Source organism: Pipistrellus hanaki (genome assembly GCF_964339955.1).
Source record: "Pipistrellus hanaki genome assembly, chromosome: X".
In the NCBI taxonomy this organism is placed as follows: domain Eukaryota; kingdom Metazoa; phylum Chordata; class Mammalia; order Chiroptera; family Vespertilionidae; genus Pipistrellus; species Pipistrellus hanaki.
The window spans coordinates 84,652,090-84,673,515 of NC_140524.1; the positions used below are offsets into that span (position 1 = coordinate 84,652,090).

Here is a 21,426-nt window from a genome sequence, read left to right on the forward strand (position 1 = left end):
TGTCATTAACACTTTATAATTAAATATACACAGTATAAAAAAAATCTCCATCAAACACACTTAAAATATCATTATGTAATTAATTACACATAATAGGCTCCCAACAATATTTATAAAACATAACAATAAAATGTTTGGTGAAATAAAGTAAGGCTATCTAAATCGCTATACAAACTCAAAAATAACTTATAGTAAAATAATAAGATATATTTTCACACAAACCACTTCTTCTTGATTTTATATCTGAAAGATTCAAAATTCAGAAGGTTCTGAATTCGGGAAAATATTTTTAGGTAAATCTTGATTTTCCATGATAATACAAGCAATAACAATATGTATGAAGAATAACCAATTTTATGTTACAATTATATTTGACTTTATATTTTAATTAGTCCTAAAATATGATAGGTGGTTGATATATCCAAGATGTATCTTTATATTCCATTATATTTCTTTTTTTTTAAATATATATTTTATTGATTTTGTACAGAGAGGAAGGGAGAGAGATAGAGAGTTAGAAACATCGATGAGAGAGAGTCATCGATCAGCTGCCTCTTGCACACCCCCTACTGGGGATATGCCCGCAACCAAGGTACATGCCCTTGACCGGAATCGAACCTGGGACCTTTCAGTCCCCAAGCCGACGCTCTATCCATTGAGCCAAACCGGTTTCGGCTCCATTATATTTCACCAATAGTAACATATATTAAGAAACTGATGTGACGTGTCCACTGGTTAAAGGCATCTTTCCCAATTATTCTATGATGAGGCCATTTGTAATATCCACAAGCAAATAGCTTAACCAAAAGTTATATTTGCAATAATCCTACAGTGGCCCTGATGTAGCACAGGTGGTCAGAGTTTCAAAATTCCTTACCTCACTCTTCATTCCACTTCTCTGTTGTTTTGTGTGTTTTTTCCCCCAAAATATTTTTATTGATTTCAGAGAGAAAGGGAGAGGGAGTGAGAGATAGAAACATCAATGATGGCAGAGGATCATTGTTAATCTGCCCTCTGCATGCCCCACAGTGAGGATCAAGCCCACAAGCAGGGCATGTGCCTCAAGTAGGAATCCAACAGTGACCTTCTGTTCCATAGGTCAATACTCAACCATTGAGCAACACCAGTCAGGCTTCTCTTTTCTGTTTCTCTCATCTTTCTCTTAAATGTCCCTTTCTGTTCTCTTTAGCTATAAACTTTAGTCTTTATTGGACTTAATGAATTTCAGTTAGTCTTTCATATGTTAGCAGTGGCAATTGAAGATTGTAGGCAGGGCTGTAAAATGCTTAATATTTTATAGCTGAGTTTAAAATGAGGAATTAATTTTTCTATTTCGGAAGTAAAGACCCATAAATATAGGCTAAGTAGTGTAAATATTAGTGCACTTCAGGGACTATGTCCATGTCACAGCTATATAAGCAAAAATAACAATAAGAACAATTCATGGACACAGACAACAGTATGGTGATTACCAGAGGGAAAGGGGTGAGGGGAGTTAGAATAGGGGGAAAAAGGGGGATAAATGGTGATGAAAAACTTGACTTTGGGTGGTGAACACCCAATACAATATATACTGAGTGACCAGAATATTATGATCTCTGAAGGCATAATAATCTGACCACTCAGCACACACACACACTCTCACACACACAGTATATTATAGAATTATATGCCTGAAGGCTATGTATTTTTATTAACCAAAATTACCCCACTAAATATTTAAGAGACCAAAAAATATAAAAATCTTAGTAAAAGAAGGAGTTGTCCCTTTACTAACTATAACTCCATTTGCCCTGGATATCCTATAGTTTCAAATTCCAAGTAAATAATGCTGATATTAAATATTTTATATCCAACAACTCTTATTCAGCTTCTTATTTTGGATGTCTAACATATATCTCAAAGATAAGGTAGCCAAGTCATGAATAATTTATTTCTCCCCACATAAATTGACTCCTATGGAGCTCTTTGAGTGTAAATTGCCCTTTCACTTAGTAAAAAACCTAGACATCATCCATGATTCCATTTTTCTCTTATATTGTTAATGTAATTCACTTCAAATCCTGAGAGGTAGAAACATCAATGATAAGAGAGAACCACTGATCAGCTGCCCCCTGCACACCCCACACTGGAGATCTTGCTGGCAACCCGGGCATGTGCCCTGACGGGGAATTGAACTATGGCCTCCTGGTACATAGGTTGACGCTCAACCACTGGGCCACAAAATAGATTTGTTCCAATTAACACTGCTCATTGTGAAACTTGACTACAGGATGATCATCTCTCATCCTTTTTACTTCAGCAGCCTCTAAGTCTTGCTTTCAGTCTTTTTCCACTTATTCTATATTCTCCCTGGTGAAGCCAGAGAGCTCCAAGATCATAAGTGAAATTCTGTCAACTCCCTGCTGATCATTACCTTTCACCAAAATCCTTTGAGCATCTATATAATGTGAGCCCTGACTGTCACTCCTATTACTCCAAATTTATCTTCATTTTTGCCAGCCTCCTGTCATAGAGGTATAAAATGTTCTCCTGTACTTAAACACACCAAATAATTTCCATCTTAGGACCATTCCACATATTGTTTCTTCATGAAAAATGTTTTGCCTATATTTTTGCATAGGTGTTATAACTTAACCACTCTGCCATTTAGGAACAGTGAACCTTTAGTAGAATGTTGATATATAATGTACACAACTAATACTTAATAGGGATTTTTTCTCCTTTAGAAGTAATTTTATACTCCTTATAATTATACATGCCATTTGGGAATTTAATACAATTGTCCACAACAGCAAGTTTTATTGCAGCTAATTTTGAAAGTGTGTATACTGAGAAAAGACAAAATGTTCTGGAAGCCTAACATTGAGGTGCTGAAGGGTGAATATGAGGAAGGTTACAGTAATGAATTGCAAAGGTTAGCTTTTACTATATTAGAGTAAATTAGAATAAAGTATTTTAACAGCATATATTTTCTAAATATAAAAGTTCTTGATAAGTTTAAATAATACTAACTTTCTTAGTCGATTCACTTTATTTTTCAATTTATTTATTTTTAGAGGAAGGAAAAGGAGAGAGGAGAGAGAAACATCCATTTGTTGTTCCACTTATTTATTCATTTACCGGTTGCTTCTTGTATGTGCCCTGACTAGGAATTGAACTTGCAACCTTGGCATATAGGGACTGCACTGTAACCAACTGAGCTACCTGGTCAGGCTCATAGATTCACTTTAAATTCCAGAAGAAATGTATTGCATAAATTAGTCTTTCAGTGAATCGTTTCGTAAAATGGAAACACTTTTATATTGTAAACCTTTTCCATTAACTTTTAAATATCATTTGAGTTGGAATAGGACTTTATATTTATACAAAGAGCTGTCACATGTGTCTAGGTTTATCCCACTAATAACCCCAAGAAATAAGTAGTATTTATTGCTATTTTCTTTATAATATAAAAAGTAAATGAAGTTATTGAGATATATCCAAGGTCACATGTAGGGTATTGCAGACCCCAAGCTTGATCTCAGTGCTTCTCAAAAGGCTGTGGGGATTTTCAAAAAATATTGTGTCCAAATAAGTTTGAGAAAAGCTGGGTTAAAAAAAGTCTCCTTACTCTAGAAAATTTCAGGGCTTTTGATATGCAAATGTAATTATGAATTTCTACAAGGGGAATAGATTCTGCAGACTTTCACATCTGGAAAGTTGCAGTACAAAGGGGGAAATTTCATTTCAGTTTCATGATAGGATTCCTGTTTGAGTGGCTGTGAAGAACAAGCGTTCTTCAGGAAAAAAAAAAAAAAAAAAGGAAAAAACATCTCTGTACCATTATGCTTTTGTTAGTTTGGATTTTTAAAAACATGAAGCAGAGAGTACAAGAAAATTAATCACAGAGCTGCCAAAATAATGTACGGACCTAGTTTTGATAGCCTGTCACTCATTTTTTGGTGTGTATTTTTTCCTATCACATAATGGTAAGCAATTAGTTTTGAGAGTTAAATAAGGGGGAAACTTTTTTTTTCATAATTGCCACACAGATATTTTTTTCTTTACCTTGGAATAACAATAGAGACTGTCAGTTGCCAATGCAAGAAGATCCTTGGAGAATTTGGGAACGTACATAATTTTCTTCTTTAGAGACAGAATAATGTTCTTTAGTAAACAGAATTGTGAATATAAAAGACTAATAACGGTTGCTAAAGAAAATGAACCAAAGAAATATCTGCTTATAGAATTTTTCTTTTCTCAGCTTCAATTTTATAATTAACCTATCACAAGAACTAAGAAAGAAATTAGACAAGTAAGGGTTTTATGTTGTTCTATATTGTTTGCGATAATAATATTTATCACCATTTCAATAGCATTTTTTCTAATCTCTAGTTGTGTAATAGAATCAGTTTAATGTTTGTTTAGTAAATAGAAAATGTTCAGCTAGAATCAATTTCCAAGAATATGATAGACTGACTGATTCCCTCATCCCTCATTTCAATGTATGGGAATTCTGCATAAAATATAAATTTTATACATATAGCTGAGCTCAAAATATATTATGGAATGTCTCTTCCCCCAGTTGCCATAAATGAGCACATCATCTCCTATGATTTTGGATATGCATTCAAGTCCTTACAGGAGAAAGCTTTAAAGACCATTTAGTAGAAAATATGTGTCCTTATATAACATGTCACTACACAGATGTAAATGTGGTGTTAGCCAGAAGGAAAGCTATGTGGGGCATAGGTGGAGGTGGGCAAAAGGGAAGAAAATTAGGACAGGAAGACACTTTGTTTGGGGTGATGGGTGCAAGATGCAGTGTGCAGATAATGTTTTGTTGAGTTGTACACTTGAAACCTGTATGTTTTTGTAAACTAATGTCACCCCAATAAATGCAATAAAGAAGGGATAAATAATTTAAAAAAAAAATTCCTGCATAAAACAGAACCTTCAAAGGCTTCGCTCGGCATATGAAGGGAAAATACTTAAATCCTACTCACAAACTCAATACATCTGACAGAAATGGTAGCTGGAGAAAAACAATATTTTAATTTTTTTCTTTATTGTTGAAAGTATTACAGATGTTCCCTTTGTGTTTTTTCTCACATTAATCCCCTCCACACCACATCCACCCTCCCAGACCTTCACCGCACTAATGTGTGTGCCCAACGGTTATGCATATGTGCTTCAAAGTTCCCTGGTTAATCACTGCCCACCTATCCCACCCCCACCCCCACCTTCTCTTCCCTCTGAGATTCCACAATCTGTTACACGATTCTATGTCTCTGGATCTATTTTGTTCATCAGTTTAATTCACTAGATTCCACATTTCAGTGAGGTCAAGTGAAACTTATATCCCTCTGACTGGCTTATTTCACTTACCATAGCCAGCACTTGTCCTTTATTGATTGGTTGATGATAGCCATTCCGACAGGTGTGAGCTGATATCTGATTGTTGTTTTTATTTACACCTCTCTGATGATTAGTGACTTTGAGCATTTTTTTTCATAGGTCCCTTGGGCTTCTATGTGTCTGTTTAGGTCCTTTGCCCATTATTTTATTGGATTGTTTGTCATCCTTTTGTTAAGATGTATGAGTTCCCTATATATTTTGGAAATTAACCCCATATTGGATGTATCATTGGCAAATATGTTCTCCTATGCAGTAAGCTCTCTATTCATTTTATTGATGATTTCATTTTACAGTGCAGAAGCTTTTGATTTTTAAAAATATTTTTATTGATTTCAGAGAGAAAGGGAGATGGAGAGAAAGAAAGAAACATTAATGACAAGAGAGAATTATTGAACTGCTGCCTCTTGCATGCCCCACACCGGGGACCCATCCAAAATCCAGGCATGTGCCCTAACTGGTAATCAAACTGCGGCCTCCTAGGTCATATGTCAATGCTCAAACATTGAGCCAGTACAGCCAGGCTAGAAGCTTTGATTTTGATGCATTCCCATTTGTTCATTTTCTCCTTAGTTTCCTTTGCCCTATAAGATTTATTGGTAAACATATTGCTACAAGTAGTGTCTGAGATTTTGCTCCCTATGGCTTCTATTAAGACTTTTATGGTTTCCTACCTGATGTTTAAGTCCTTTATTCATTTTGAGTTTATTTCTGTGTATGGTGTAAGTTGGTGGTCTAGTTTCATTTGTTTGCATGTACCTGTCCAATTTACCCAACACCGTTTATTGAAGAGATTGTATTGATTCCATTGTATGCTCTTGCCTCATGTGCCAAATATCAACTGAGCATAATGGCTTGGGTCGATTTCTGGGTTCTCTCTTCTGCTCCATTGATCTGTATATGCCTGTTATTTTGCCAGTACCAGGCTGTTTTGAGTACAGTAATTTTATAGTATAACTTGATATCTGGTATTGTGATCCCCTCAACTTTATTCTTTCTCAAGATCGTTGCAATTATTCAGGGTTGTTGTTTTTTTGTTTGTTTTGTTGTGTTTTTTTTTCATATAAATTTTAAGTATTTATTCTAGATCTACATTATTTGTTCTAGAGTACATTATTGGTGTATACAATGCCATCAATTTCTGAGTGTTGGTTTTGCTTCCTATTATTTCTCTGAATTCATTTACTAAATCAAGTAGTTTTTTGATGGAGTCTTTAGAGTTTTCTATGTACAACATCATGCCATCTGTTAATAGAGTTTTACATCTTCATTTCCCATTTGGATGCCTTTTATCTTTTCTTCTTGTATGATTATTATGGCTAGGACTTCCAGTCCTATGTTGAGTAAGAGTTGTGAAAGCGGACATTCCTGTCTTGTTCCTGTTCTTAAGGGAAATGAGTTTAGTTTTTGCCCACTGGGCATGATGTAGGCTGTGGGTTTGTTATATCTGGCCTTTATTATGATAATGTATGATTCCTCTAGTCCCATTTTATTGAGAGATTTTATCAAACAAAGGTGTTGAAATTGTTGAATGCTTTTTCTGTATCAGTTGATATGATTATGTGATTTTTGCCTTGCAGTGTTGTATCATATTTATTGATTTTTAAATTTGGTACCAGCCTTACATCCCCAGAATAAAACCCACTTGGTATTTGTGTATTATCTTTTTAATGCATTTCTGGATTTGATTTGCTTACATTTTTTGAGGATTTTAACATCTGTGTTAGTCAGGGATATTGACCTGAAATTATCTTTCTTTTTAGTGTATTTATCTTCTCTGTGCCTGCAGGGCTCACCCCCAAGCACATTGTGTGTGCTGACAGACAGAACAAAATACAACCCTACAAAACCTGAAACAAAAGATAAAAACACCAATAACATACACAAGATCCCTACAGCACCAACAAAAGCAACTACCAGAGAAGAGAGAATTAGGAAAGAGAAAGGAGAGCAAGAATTATAGAAAAAAAGAAAGAAAAAAATATGAGAAAACAAAACAAAATAAACAAAGCACAAACAGCAACAACAAAGAGGGGGAGGAATATGTAGATGCTGAGCTGAAATAAAGAAAATAAGAATACAGGGTTAGATGACTAAAGGAAGGAAAACAGTTTAAAATGAATAAGAAGAGAAAAATGTAAAGAAAAATAGAGGAGAAAGCATAGACCTAAAATATGAAAAAGAAAAAAAAAGTTGAGAAAGCAAATGTAAGGAGAGTAATAAAGGAAGAAAAAAAAAACAGTAGTGAAAAAAAGAAAAAAAATTAGTTGAAAAAGGGAAGAGGAAAATCAGATATATGAAACAATAGAAACAGTATCCAGGTGTGTGTTTTTTTGTCATTCCTTGGTATAAGTCTCCTTTTCAGCTGGACTTGTTGGTAATTCAAGGTCAATGTTCTCCAGTTTATTTCCAGTTTGGCCAAGTCAAGGAGAGAGGCTGGGAGTAGAGCCTTCTTCATGGTCTTTAGAAGAAACCAATTCTGCTGAACCTTGGAACCTTGATCTTGGGCTTCTCACCTCCAGAACTTACTCAAATTAACTCCCTTAATTTGAGAGTGGTTACATAAGTTCCTGATCCCCTCACACCATTGGTTTTACAGACCAGGGATGGCCTCAGTACCTTCACTTTGACCACCAGGTGCTGCTATGCTTCCTCCACTCCACTTAGACCCACCTGCCCAGGGAAGATGCCATTTTATTCTTGGAGAAAAATAATCTTCTTTTTGAAAATTGAAATTGAATGGTGGTGCGGGGGCACCTTTGTCTGCATTTTTTCATTAACTACAAGGCTGGACACTCTTGAATTGAGAAATTAACATAAAATTGGTCCCAGGTTCCTGAAATACTTGGAGTGCTTCCTCAAAATAATAAGATAAATCAATCTTTTGGGAGCATCCCAGAGACACACAAACACTGAAGATTAGTTCACAACAAAATATTATATCCCACATGGACAAATAATATATTGTGACTTAGAGTCATCTCATAATGATCAAGAGAATTAGTACCTCATGAACTGAAAATTATAGAAAACTATTGGATACTCTAAATATGTTGAAAATAATTATAGAGATAAATGTATAAAATAAACATTAATTTATAAAGCATTATGAAAAATGCACAGGTATTTATGATGAAAACAAATAAAATTGGTCAAAACTAAAGGCTAGTCATTAAAATAAAAATTAGGCATATGGCCCTAACCAGTTTGGCTCAGTGGATAGGGCATCAGCCTGCAGAGTGAAAGGTCCCAGGTTTCATTGAAGATTTTTTGAATTGGTAGTGTTGCATGTACCAAAGAGAAATAAATACAAATGCATTTTACTTTAATGTCTCTTAAATATACAATTTAAATATATCCCACAAATAAAGTTCTAATGACTTGAGTTTAGCATTGAAATGGCAATTCATGAGAGGCAGCTAGCAGCAGAATCCAAATCTCAAAGACAGAAAATAATGACTTAATCTGATACAGAATGTAAAGTAAATATATTTAATATTTTAATGTAGTAAAAGTTTACATCAAAAGTATTAATTAGGAACAAGACACACTAAAATTAATTAACTATAAATTTGTTTAGAAAAGAATCACATGGAACTTCTAAAAATTGAGAAAAAATTTTTAACAAAATTTGACATTTAATTCTGTTAAAAAGATAACACTTTATATTATGGTAGTTATGTAAAAACTAGATTAAAATACATAAAACAAGAATTGAATATCTTTAGGACAGTTGACATTTTTAAGTATTTCTTTTTAATTTCTTTATTGATTAAGGTATTACATTTGCGTACTTATGACCACATTGCTTCCCTACCCTCCCATTCATGTCCTCAACCCCCTGTTGTCTGTGTCCATTGGTTAGACTTCGGCTTATGTATATGCGTACAAGTCTTTTGGTTGATCGCTCCCTCTTATCCCAACCCTCTCCTACCTTCCCTCTGAGGTTTGACTGTCTGATCGATGTTTCTCTGTCTCTGGATCTGTTTTTATTCATCAGTTTATGTTGTTCATTATATTCCACAAATGAGTGAGATCGTGTGATATATATCTTTTTCTGACTGGCTTATTTCATTTATAATGCTCTCCAGTTCCATCCATGCTGTTGCAAATGGTAAGAACTCCTTTTTTCCCCCCCACAGCATAGTATTCTATTGTGTAGATGTACCACCATTTTTAATCCACTCTTCTGCTAATGGGCATATAGGCTCTTTCCAAATCTTAGCTACTGTAAATTGTGCTGCTATGAGCATAGGGCTTCATATATCCTTTCTGATTGGTATTTCTAGTTTCTTGGAATATATTCTTAGAAGTGGGATCACTGGGTCAAATAGGAGTTCCATTTTTAGTTTTTTGAATAAACTCCACACTGTTTTCCACAGTGGCTGCACCAATCTGCATTCCCACCAGAGTGCATGAGGGTTCCTTTTTCTCAGCATCCTTGCCAGCACTTGTTGTTAGTTGATTTCTTGATGATAGCCATTCTGACAGGTGTGAGATTACACCCCATTGTCGTTTTGCTTTGCATCTCTCTGATAAGTGACTTTGAGCAGGTTTTCATATGTCTCTTGACCTTTCTTCTTTCGAAAAGTATCTATTTAAGTCCCTTGTTCATTTTTTTTATTGGGTTGCTTATCTTCCCTTTGTTAAGTTGAATGAATTCCTTGTAAATGTTGGCAATTAAACCCTTATTGATGAAAACATTGGCAAATATATTTTCCCATGCAGTGGGCTTTCTTGTTGTTTTGTTGATAGTTTCTTTTGCTGTGCAAAATCTTTTTATTTTGATGTAATAACTGAAATTAGAAATTCAATAGACAAGTGAAACATCAGATTAGATATGACAGAAATGAGAATTAGAAAAATGGAATATACATACAACAAATTACCTAAAATGCATAAAGAGAGACTAAAACATAGAAAATATAAAAGAAAGGGTAAGGAAGGCTATGAAGAGGTGAAATATAGAGAATGCCAAATACAAAGAAAATTTTATAGGCAGTTACAGAGATCAATCACCTAGAATGGCAGCTGATAAAAGCCAGATGAGGTAGAATAATGTTTTCAAAAATGCTGAAAGAAAAAAAAAAGCATTAACCTAGAATGGTATACTTATAAAAATTATTATTTTTTAAAATAAGTCTGGTTGGCCCACAAGCATATCCAAATAAAGGTAATATGCAAATTAACCATCACTCCATCACAAAGATGGTGGTGCCCATAGCCACAAGATGGCAGCACCCAGTCTTCTCAGCCTTACTGGAGTTACCCAGTCCCAGGGGGGTAGTGTTTGAGAGCAGGAAGCATGAGCAGCCTGGTAGAATGCTTGCTTCATCATCACGGAAATGAGTCAAGCATTTCATGCCCAGCACCTGATGTGTCTCTGGGTTCCAGAGAACCTCTGGGCAGCAGGTGAAGAGTGGCCAGGCCCCACAGAGAGCTACTGGCACATGGATTGGTGTGCAGGTCTACTAGTATTAGTAATATTAACTTCCTTCTTTTTCATAACTTTATTTTTATTTTTTATAATATTACAGGTGTCCCCATTTCTGCCTCCTTTGTCTACCTCTTTTGTCCCACCTTTCCTCTAGCCGTCATCTCCCTGTTGTCTGTGTCTATGAGCTATGCATACCAGTATATGTTCTTTCCCTTCACCTTCTTTCCTCCAGTCCCTCCTCTCCACTTCCCTCTAACAACTGTCAGTCTGTTGCATGTATACATTCTGTTTCTATTTGTTCATCAGTTTATTTTGTTTATTAGATTCCACATATAAGTGTAAGCCTATGGTATCAGGTGTAAAATATAGTGATTTAACACTTTTATACCTTCCAATGTGATCACCCCATTAATTCTAGTAGTCATCTGTCACCATGCAAAGTTATCACAGTATTATTGCCTATATTCCTCTTTTCTTTTTTACTCATTCCCCCCACTCCTTCTCTTCAGGTAACCATCCCTTTGGTTTCTTTTATTTCATGAGTATAGTTTTTGTTTGTTTGGTTTTTTAGATTCTACCTATAAGTGAAACCATATGGAATTTGTCTTTTTTTGCCTGACTTATTTTACTTAGCATAATATTCCTAGATCTATTCATGTTGTTGCACATGGCAAGATTTTATTCTTTTTTATTGCTGCATAATATTCCATTGTATAAACACACACACACACACACACACACACACACACACACACACACACACCACATATTCTTTCAAGAATGTCATACAAATAAAGATATATTGGAACAGACAAAACCTAAGAGAGTTTACTAATAGGAAATTCTGACCAAAGAGTACTCAGGGTGTTGTATGTTTTGTTTTGTTTTAGAATGAGCCACCATTGGTATTTATTCAGCTATCAATCATTATGTTATATGTGTGTTTTTTATATTATTAAATAACGTGGCATGTATGCACCTCAGGTGTAGTTCTTAAGCAGTAGGAGGATGGCTCCAGATGAAAGATTTTAAATGTAAGGAAAATGGTAAGAACTACTTCTTTTTTTTACCACAGCCAGTCAGAGAAAGATAAATATCACATGATCTCACCCATTTATGGAATATAATGAACAATATAAACTGATGAACAAAAACAGATCCAGAGACAGAGAAACATTGATCAGACCATCAAACCTTAGATGGAAGGTAGGGGAGGGTGGGGGTAAGGGGGAAATATTAACTAAAATGTAAGGAAAATTGATGAGCAAATAAAATAAAATAAAATAAAATAAAATAAAATAAAAAGACTAAAGATTTGCTATATATAAAATCATCTAATTGGTATATTAAAAACAGAATTAAAATATCGGACATGAATGACAGAGTTGAGAGGGGGGTTGCTTGGAGCTCCTTACCTCATTTAACCCCTGGCTTTTTGGTGTTCCTTCTCAACCTCTATTGCTGGTATCTCCTTCTCTCTTCTAATATTGGAATGGCTCAGTGCTCAGTCCTTTGGGCGTTTTAAATCTTCTATCTAAACTCCCTGCCTTGCTATTTTCATTCAATTTAGTGAATTTAATACCAGGTATAAGCTCATGATACATTTATATAACCTGGCTCTTCTTCTCTGAACTACAGTAGTAACACCCCCTCTGTCAAAGTTCCCAGTGAAAACCTACCTTCGCTTTCCTTTACCTGTTTTCAACACAATAATCAGAGACATCATTGTGGATAACAACATTAAGCCAACTTTATTTTAGTCCAATAGAAATAATTGTGAATATAATTTATTTTGTTTTGAGTTAACAGTTTGTGTGAGGCCAGTGAGGTATGCATGACTAGATCTTTACAAATAGTGTCTCTAGTCCTCACAACAACCTGACAGACTAAAATTTGTCCTGCAACTTTCCTGAGTTCCCATAAAAATTAAAGCTAAGTATTCCAACATTAAGATACAATTTTGATTATTCAATTAAGGAGATTTGTTGATCATTTTTTCTTTGGATGTGTTGGGAGCACTGCTTTATTAAATAGTATCTTCCCCTTTTTATTCTCTTTTTTTTTAATGAAAATCTTAACAGTGAGAAGGGTTCAGTGAAATCAGCATTCCATACACTTACTGGGAATCTATATAGAAACTCAAGTTTTTATTTTGGATACATTGAATTGGCATTTCTTTCATTCAATAAACATTTATCTAGTGTCTCTTATGAGCCAGACAACACAAAATGTAAAATAACATTGGTGAATCCATAGCAATCACACAAAAGATGTGATATTTGATAAATACAACTCACACAATGAGGAGGAAAAATGTACAAGAATTTATACACAGCAATTTGACCTCCATTTGCAACACAATAAAAAGTGTAATTTTCTCCACTCTAAATTTGCTTTCCAAAATATGGAACACCAGCTGGAATGGAGCTTAGACAGCTTCTGCAGTGGGCTTGGAAATATCCTACTGAGCATGTATGAAACAACTGGTTAAAATAATTAAATCACTCGCACCATCTGTGAGTCGTTTTGATTCTTCAGTGATTACTTAAGACTCCCATTGTATGCAACATATTCTTAGAACAGATGCATAAAATTAATCCAAGTGTATAGCTTTCCTAACTGATTTTCATTAAAGAAAAAAAGGGTTACAGTGTCTTCAAATCTGCTAAGTTATCTGATATTTATTCTGCTCTCCTTTAGGATACCAATGGCTTTTGAAACCTCAAAATGTATTTGAAATTTCATTTGAATATTTTTAATAATACAAATGCATTTAGTCATAGAAACTTCATTTTATTTTAAAATTGAACGCCCAATGAACAAAATTCATGCAAGGGACTTGGCCATCGTAGCCCTGGCTTCATCCAGAAGGTCGTCCGGGAGGACATCAGTCTTTCAGCTGTCTGGTTAATTAGCATATTATGCTTTTATTATTATACATTTAATAAATTTACCTGTTTAGTTATTTATTCTTCTGAGTGTAATACTCAATAAATAATAGGTAGCTATTTCATAGAGAACTAAATAAAAGTGCCAAGTCAACAATTTTTAATCAATTTTAAGACCATATGCTACAATCATGAGCACTTAAAAAAATGGTGGCTTGAACAAATGGAAAACAGAGGCCAGCTTCATTTAGTGTTGGCTAATCCATGGGTAGAAGGTCATGGATAAAGTGAAGGCCTATATTTCATATCTATACAAATTTCAGATGTTTAAATTAATAATTTAGAGGCATTATTAGCTGTTTATCTGGATAACAATTCATGGGAAAGTTTCTGTGTGGTATATGCAAATGGTTTTCCATACTTGTTAGTAAATTCTTCACTAATAGAATATTTGGGTGGAAAAATGTAAGTAAATTAATTATTTAACATATACATAATCAATAAAGTTATAACTTTTTTTTGGTCTGTATGAAGTTCACATTTAGTACTGATTAATATCTAGGCAATCACAAACATGCATGAAACATATGAATTATATCACCCACACCTTATTTTCTTGCCTCATAAACACACTTGGTAATTTTTTTAAGTGGAAAATTATTTTGAGAAATCTAGAGACTCTTTCATACATTGGTCTCCTTAGTGCAAAACAGCCTCTTTAATATACTGTCACAAAGGCTTCCTCTTCCTCAAATTTGCCAATATAGCTTTCTTTTCTTGGGATTTTCCTTCTTGTTTTTTTCTGCCAGCCTCCTCTCATCAGATTATTTGTGGTTATTGCTAGTTATTTTATTTAGCATAAATAGTTTAATTATTTTAACAGTTTATTTCCAAATAAAATTATGTTAAAAATCATTAATCCCTTATCTACTAAGTGTTTAATACATAATGGCACATAGCATACTAACTTCCTAATTCTTAAAACACTGCTACCAGCTGATTTTTACTCATCTATCTATCATCCATCTTTCTATCTACATATCTATGCTATGTGATTGTGCATATATATATGCACACACATAAATTTAGGTGTAATGTTGTTATAAATATTTGCACAAATAGGTTTAACTTTGTAAAATATGCATTTTACCTTTGAAAATGACTACTAAGTTTATCAAGATGTTAATTTTAATAGTTGAAGATCTATCTATTAATAGTTCCAAATTTTCTGTTTTGTAGCTTCTTTATATTACAGGCATATAAAATACTTGTGAGAATTTAAAAGGATAGTAGAATTTGGGATACTTATCAATATCATGTTATTTGGAATTAGGATGCCTCTTCAAATCAAAAGCTCTAAAATAAATATAGCCTCATGTGCCAAGTCAAAGAAATAGGAAATATAAACTTCTCAGCTTAAAACAAAACAAAACAAAGCAAAGCACAATGATTTAGAGTGCATTGGAAGTGCTAAAGTGATCATTTCAAAATTGCGAAGAAAAAAAAAACAAAACTACATATACACACACACAAATCTGCCATATTACCAATTGTTTGAGCCTTAGCTAAAAATCTTTTTTCAGTTTCTAAAGTTTTACATATGTCTCCTTTTTTCCCAATTGACCCCCTGCCAGCCATTCCTAACTCATCAAGCCCCCCTGCCCCAGTGTCTGTGTCCATTGGTTATGCTAATATGCATGCATACAAGTCCTTTGGTTGCTCTCTAACCACCGCCCCCCCTGCCCCTGCCATTTGTCTCTGGATCTATTCTTGTTCATCAAAATAAATATCTTCTTTGGTTTGAATATTTTTCTGAGATATTTTTCATGTGTTAATTTTATTTTCATTAAATATATATATATATATATATATATATATATATATATATACTGTATGTGTCCATTTATAAATGTAAATATTTTTAAAATTTCTATGTATTCCCAAAATTATATATTGGAATATCTTTATATCTATATCTATCTATCTATCTATACATATATATGAATATCTATATCTATATCTATATCTATCTATCTATCTATCTATCTATCTATCTATACACACACACACACACACACACACACACACACACACACACCGGATACTTTAAAAGTTTTATGTGAAGTCTTTGGGAAAAGTTAGCAAAGGATTCAAAAGATTTCTTGACTGACATTTCAATTTGCTAATAGGCATTTGTGGGCCTCCATGAAGGGGCTAAAATTAATATCTCCCAAAATTATGAGTATGAATATACCCCAAATAATTACTTAATTTTTGTTCATATACAATGAGTTACACTAATATCTGAGAGGCAACTGAAGAGCCAAGGTATGTATGTGTAATAGCATTAGCTAGTGTGCATTAAATTGGAGAAATGCAACATAGTTAAATCAGAAATGCTTTTTAAATCTATACCAATGACAACTATATTATGAAGTGAAGAAAATACTTCTGTTTGTATTCTGTGAATTCCAAAGTGGAAATTATATTGCTACTGTAGACACTAATAATTCTACCCAAATACCTATTTTAAATTATTTTTAAGCTGATAGTTTCTTCTTTGACTTTTTCAACAAATATTTTTAATAACCTACTATATTCCAGGTATTATTCATGAGTGTTTGCTGCATTTATTTTACATTTTAAGGTACCTAGAGTGTATCACCTCATTTATTAAATTACTAGAAGGAAGGTACACAAAATTTATGCATGGGTAGGATCCCTAGTCCTGGCTGACATTCAGTGCTGATCAGGGCCTTCCAGCTGCTGGCTGGGGCCTCCCTTCTCTGGCTTCTGGATGCCATCAAGGGCCTTCCTTCATTCCGGGACACTGCCTGGTGGTCAGAGTATGTCATAGTGAGCAATAGAATGCCCAGTCTCCTGGCCAAAGTACCATGGGAACACTTTGCATATTAGCCTTTTATATATACATAAATAATCATGTTACTTGATAGGTGATTTCCTACAAGGTAGGCCATATATATTGTGCTTATGCTTAACTTGATGGGTTCCAAATCCTTTTTCTTTCACTTCTTCAACAGCCATACTTAGTGAATAGAATTCTGCCATGTTACTAATTTATGTTAGTTCATGGAAAACCCTTATTAAAATTCAAATGTTATCCTGTGAATGATAGCACTTTAAATCACTATAAGCCACTAGCACATTATTGCAATTTATTTTATCAGTTTAATTAGATGGTAATTTAGCTTGGCCCTGAGGAATTAGGTAAACTTGGTGATGTGGAATGGAAGAATGAACATGAGGCAGATCAATACACAGGTACAGCCAGACCCTTTATATATGACACTGCATGTACCTGCCCTCTTAAAAGCAGGATACATTTAAATACTGTCAAATTCAGCTCCATCTGCAAATCTCTTTCACTGACAGTCTGCCCTGCTCCAAAAATTCATTCTATTTTTATTGACCCGGGCGCGGAGGGGCGGAGGGAATCGAACCTGGGCCCCTGGGCCCCTGAGCCCCTCAGGCGCGCGCCCTCCCTGCTCTGCCAAGGCGCCCGGAGCCAAAAATTCATTCTAATTGTAGAAAATAAATCAAATGACTATAAGGGACACTTTTCTGCAGTATTTTACTCTGTTTCATGTTTTATTCTTTTTAATCAAAAGATAAATAATAAGCTAATACAGTTTATTGGTCAATTAATGTCATTCATGGATTTATCCTCCCCTTTTTCGTTTTATAGCTTACCACAGGTAATTTTTTAGATGATGGAGTGAGAGGAGATACCTAAGAGCAAACAGTCTTACTCCTGTTGTGTCTGTGTAAAATCATAGCCAATCCTTTTGGACTCATTAGGCTGATTATTCAATGTCTTTCTGAGCAGTGACTTAATTAAAAGCAAGTAAGGGCAAGTACTGTCAGAACTCAAGTATCACCATCCCATTTATGTATGCAAAATAGTGAACAACAAAGACAAATCCCTATCTCTTGTTTTTAATATGCAGTATTAGCTAGTTGTTGTTGTTTTTTACCCTCTTTGATAACACAGTATTTTTTTTTGTGTGTGTATTCCTAATGTGTGTCTGTTACTTACCTTTTTAGGCTTATAATTTCTAGAAATGATCAAGAAGAAATAAAATAAAAATACCTCCTTACTGTAATGATCCCTAGACAGAAACTTAATTGTCTTTCTCTGAAGACTTTTGTGTCCAGATCTACCTGTGTAAGAAAACTTAATTCTTTCATAGTTCCATGTCACTTATGAGCTATTAGAACACACATAAAGCCTGCCATACTATTTAGGATTTACATGACACTGTATTATTATTTTAAATAAATAGTATTATTATTTTAAATATTATTATTTTAAATAGGATTTACATGACACTGTATTATTATTTTAAATTTAAATATAATATTTAAGAATGTCCTCTTGAGGAAAGATAATCAGATAAGTTAACTTAATTTTATACTATGGCTCACTTTAAATCATTAATAAATAGAGATAAAACAGTCAGAGAAAGATAAATATCACATGATCTCATTCATTTATGGAATATAATGAACAACATAAACTGATGAACAAAGATAGAACCAGAGACATAGAAACATAGAACAGATTGTCTAATATTTTTATTTTGAAGGTTTGCCACATCTTTTTATTTTCCCCCTTTTATTGAATTTATTGGGGTGACACTAGATGAAAAAAATATACAGGTTTTAGGTGGACAATTCCACAACACATCTGCACATTCTATAATGTGTTCACCATCCAAAATCAAGTCTTCTTCCATCAACATTTTTCCTCCCTATACTCACCTCCACCTCTCCCACCCTTCCTCTGCCCTCCAATGGCACATTTTTTCTTGATTAACATTATCATAATAAAAAAAGGCTCTATCATTATATTACTTTTGTCTGAATCTAGTCTGTTTTTGTTACTTTTTGAAGGCATTAATATATATCTCATATATCATATGTATATTAGATATAAAGGTAATTTAAATGAATATATTATAATAATATGGCATATAGCACATTTTCCTTTAGTTTCTTTGACCTCATAACATAAATGTACCAGTAATCAAAATCCATTTGACACTTATATTGAGAAGAGAGAAGTCTCTTAAATCATGGAGGAAAACATTATGTTTTAAAAGCTTAGGTATGATGCATCCTTTGTTTCAAAACATGATTGCCTTCATCTTATTCACTTATGTGGCCCTTCAAGATACACATTTTAATAATAAAAATATGTGATCACTAAAATTTCAGAGAAGCCAACGTTATTTAAAAAAAAAAAAAACATTGAGTGATATCTAGGTCTACCTACAGAGCTCAAAATCTCAAAGCTGTTTCTACCTCAACTTTAGTTGTTACAAATCACAGTTTTGCCCCCTAATGATCCTGTTTAAGCATCAATTGAGCTTTTCATTTCTTAACAAAAATAGGTACTTTAGGGCTGTCTTCCACATCTCTTGATTTTCAATCCCAGAAAATGAGAATAGTGTATTCCTTTGGGTATATATCATTAGGAAGTAATATGAACAGAGAGAAATATAATGAATTAGTACTGCTACAGCACTTCCTTACTAATGATGCATGAATATAATGATATAAGGTGGTAAAGAACATTAACAAAAGCAAGTTGATTTTCAAAAGGTTAGACAGGATTGGTACAGATCAGAATTCAGAAGGATATAATTATTCAAGGCAGAGTTAATGAAATTCAAATGAAAAGGCAAAATCTGAATATGAGTGCATGGATTTTGCATAAAGAAGAGAATATGAACATGATACTTATAATTACACAGATTTTTAAGTAACAGTCTGAATTTTTTATTACACCAAACTGAAAATCATTCAATGGATTTAGTTTATTCATTATGGACTTGCATGACAATCAAAAGGACATGTTTTAAGGAGTAGATAATAAACTATACCTTCAAAAGTCTGACTCTTGATTAAATTTTTAGAAGCCCTAACCAGTTTGGCTCAGTGGACAGAGCGTCAGTCTGGGGACTGAGGGTTCCCAGGTTCAATTCCGGTCAAGGGCTTGTACCTTGGTTGCAGGCACTTCCCTGGTGGCAGCTGTGCAGGAGGCAGCTGGTGGATGTTTCTCACTCTCTGTCCTTCTCCCTTCCTCTCTGTGAAAAATCAATAAAATATTTTTAAAAAAAGATTTCATCTTTAAAGGCGGGGGTGGGGAAGAAGCAAAATTGGTTTCTAGAACCAGATACAAACTCTCAATTAAAAAGTTCTGGATTTAAATAGTTGTCATAACATTCTCCTAAAAAAGATTTCCATTAAAATATAGACAGAAATGCGTTTTCTCTTAATGTGCTAATGAATATTTATGATGAATAAATAAATACATGAATCTATATGTAATAAAACAATCTATGACAGATCCATGTGGTCATGAAAACTCAATAAATGAGAAGCCAGAGTACAATATGCTCAGATCTCAGAGTTCTGGTTCAGGCCTGAAGCTGATGTCAGATCTTATTTCTGAGACATAGAACTCCAATCTTCAGAGCTGTATGGTGAGAACTATTACTTAAATAAATCTCATTTTGTATGTAAAACTTCTCTATGCAAAACAAAAACTATACACAAACACTGAAGAATTAGAAATTTGGGTTTTAAATTATATTTCAGTAAAATTAAATCCAACTGTGAATTTATTTACATTGTCCCCTTTATTTTATTTAACATTGTAGATTAGTTCCTTGCTATCTATAATTCATAATTATTATATTTGTAAGGCACCAATATGAATTTAAGACAGCAGAGAGCATCCTAAATATAGATATTGAAGATCTAGGAAACTACATGTAAAAAAAAAATAGAAAGGAGATATATAGAACTTAGAATCATTTTTCTTCTATGAGAAAATGATAACAGATATCAAAACCTTTTGGAACTCACAGTGATTTTTAAAATGAGACTCATATGTTTTCTAAATATTTTAAAGATATGTCTCATTGTAAAACAGCTCTTTTGGTTAAACAAAATTACATGCATATATACAGTGTACATACATACATACATACGTACGTACAAAAGATTCTAGTATTTTACCCAATTCTGTCCCCAATAACACAAAAATACTATTCTATAGAAACTTACAGATATAAAATGCATACAATTAAAAAGAAAGGTAATTGCACTATTTTATAAAAATGATATAGAAAATATTCTTATTTCAGATAATGTAGAACTATCTTTCCCTCTAGAATTGAAACAGCTGATGCACATAATAAAGAGTGTGTAATCTCAAAGGGAAGGCAGAGGAGAGTAGGTGGAAGAATTCAACCAAAGAACTTGTATGGATATATGCATAATCCATGGACATAGACAATAGTGTGGTGAAGGTCTGGGGCATGGGACAGGTGCGAGCTGGAAGGTGTTAATGGGAGAAAACGGAGGACATATATAATACTTAGAACAATACAGTTTAAAAAATAAAATAGAATTGACCAAATCTGCTAAAAAAGAAAAAAATTATGAACTTGGAAATCTTTATTAAGAACTATAGTAACCATTCTAAGGAAATACATGAAAGCCACAGTAAATTTGTTTGACCTGTGTTGTTAACTCTGCTGGTTTGGGGTTATTGTTAAGCCTAGCCTGTCAGTGAAAATTAAAAAATTCATATGGCCTCTTGACTTATTTTTCTTTTAAATTGGTGAAATGGTTGGTTTGAAATGGAGAAATTGAGAATTTGAATTTAAAATA

At 33.6% G+C, this 21,426-nt stretch overlaps 1 protein-coding gene across 3 annotated transcripts in view; it reads left to right on the forward strand.

Annotated features, from left to right (window-relative positions):
• Nucleotides 1-21,426, forward strand: part of DMD (dystrophin) — a 2,141,216-nt gene that overhangs the window by 877,921 nt on the left and 1,241,869 nt on the right. The gene's annotated exons all lie outside the window — the stretch shown is intronic.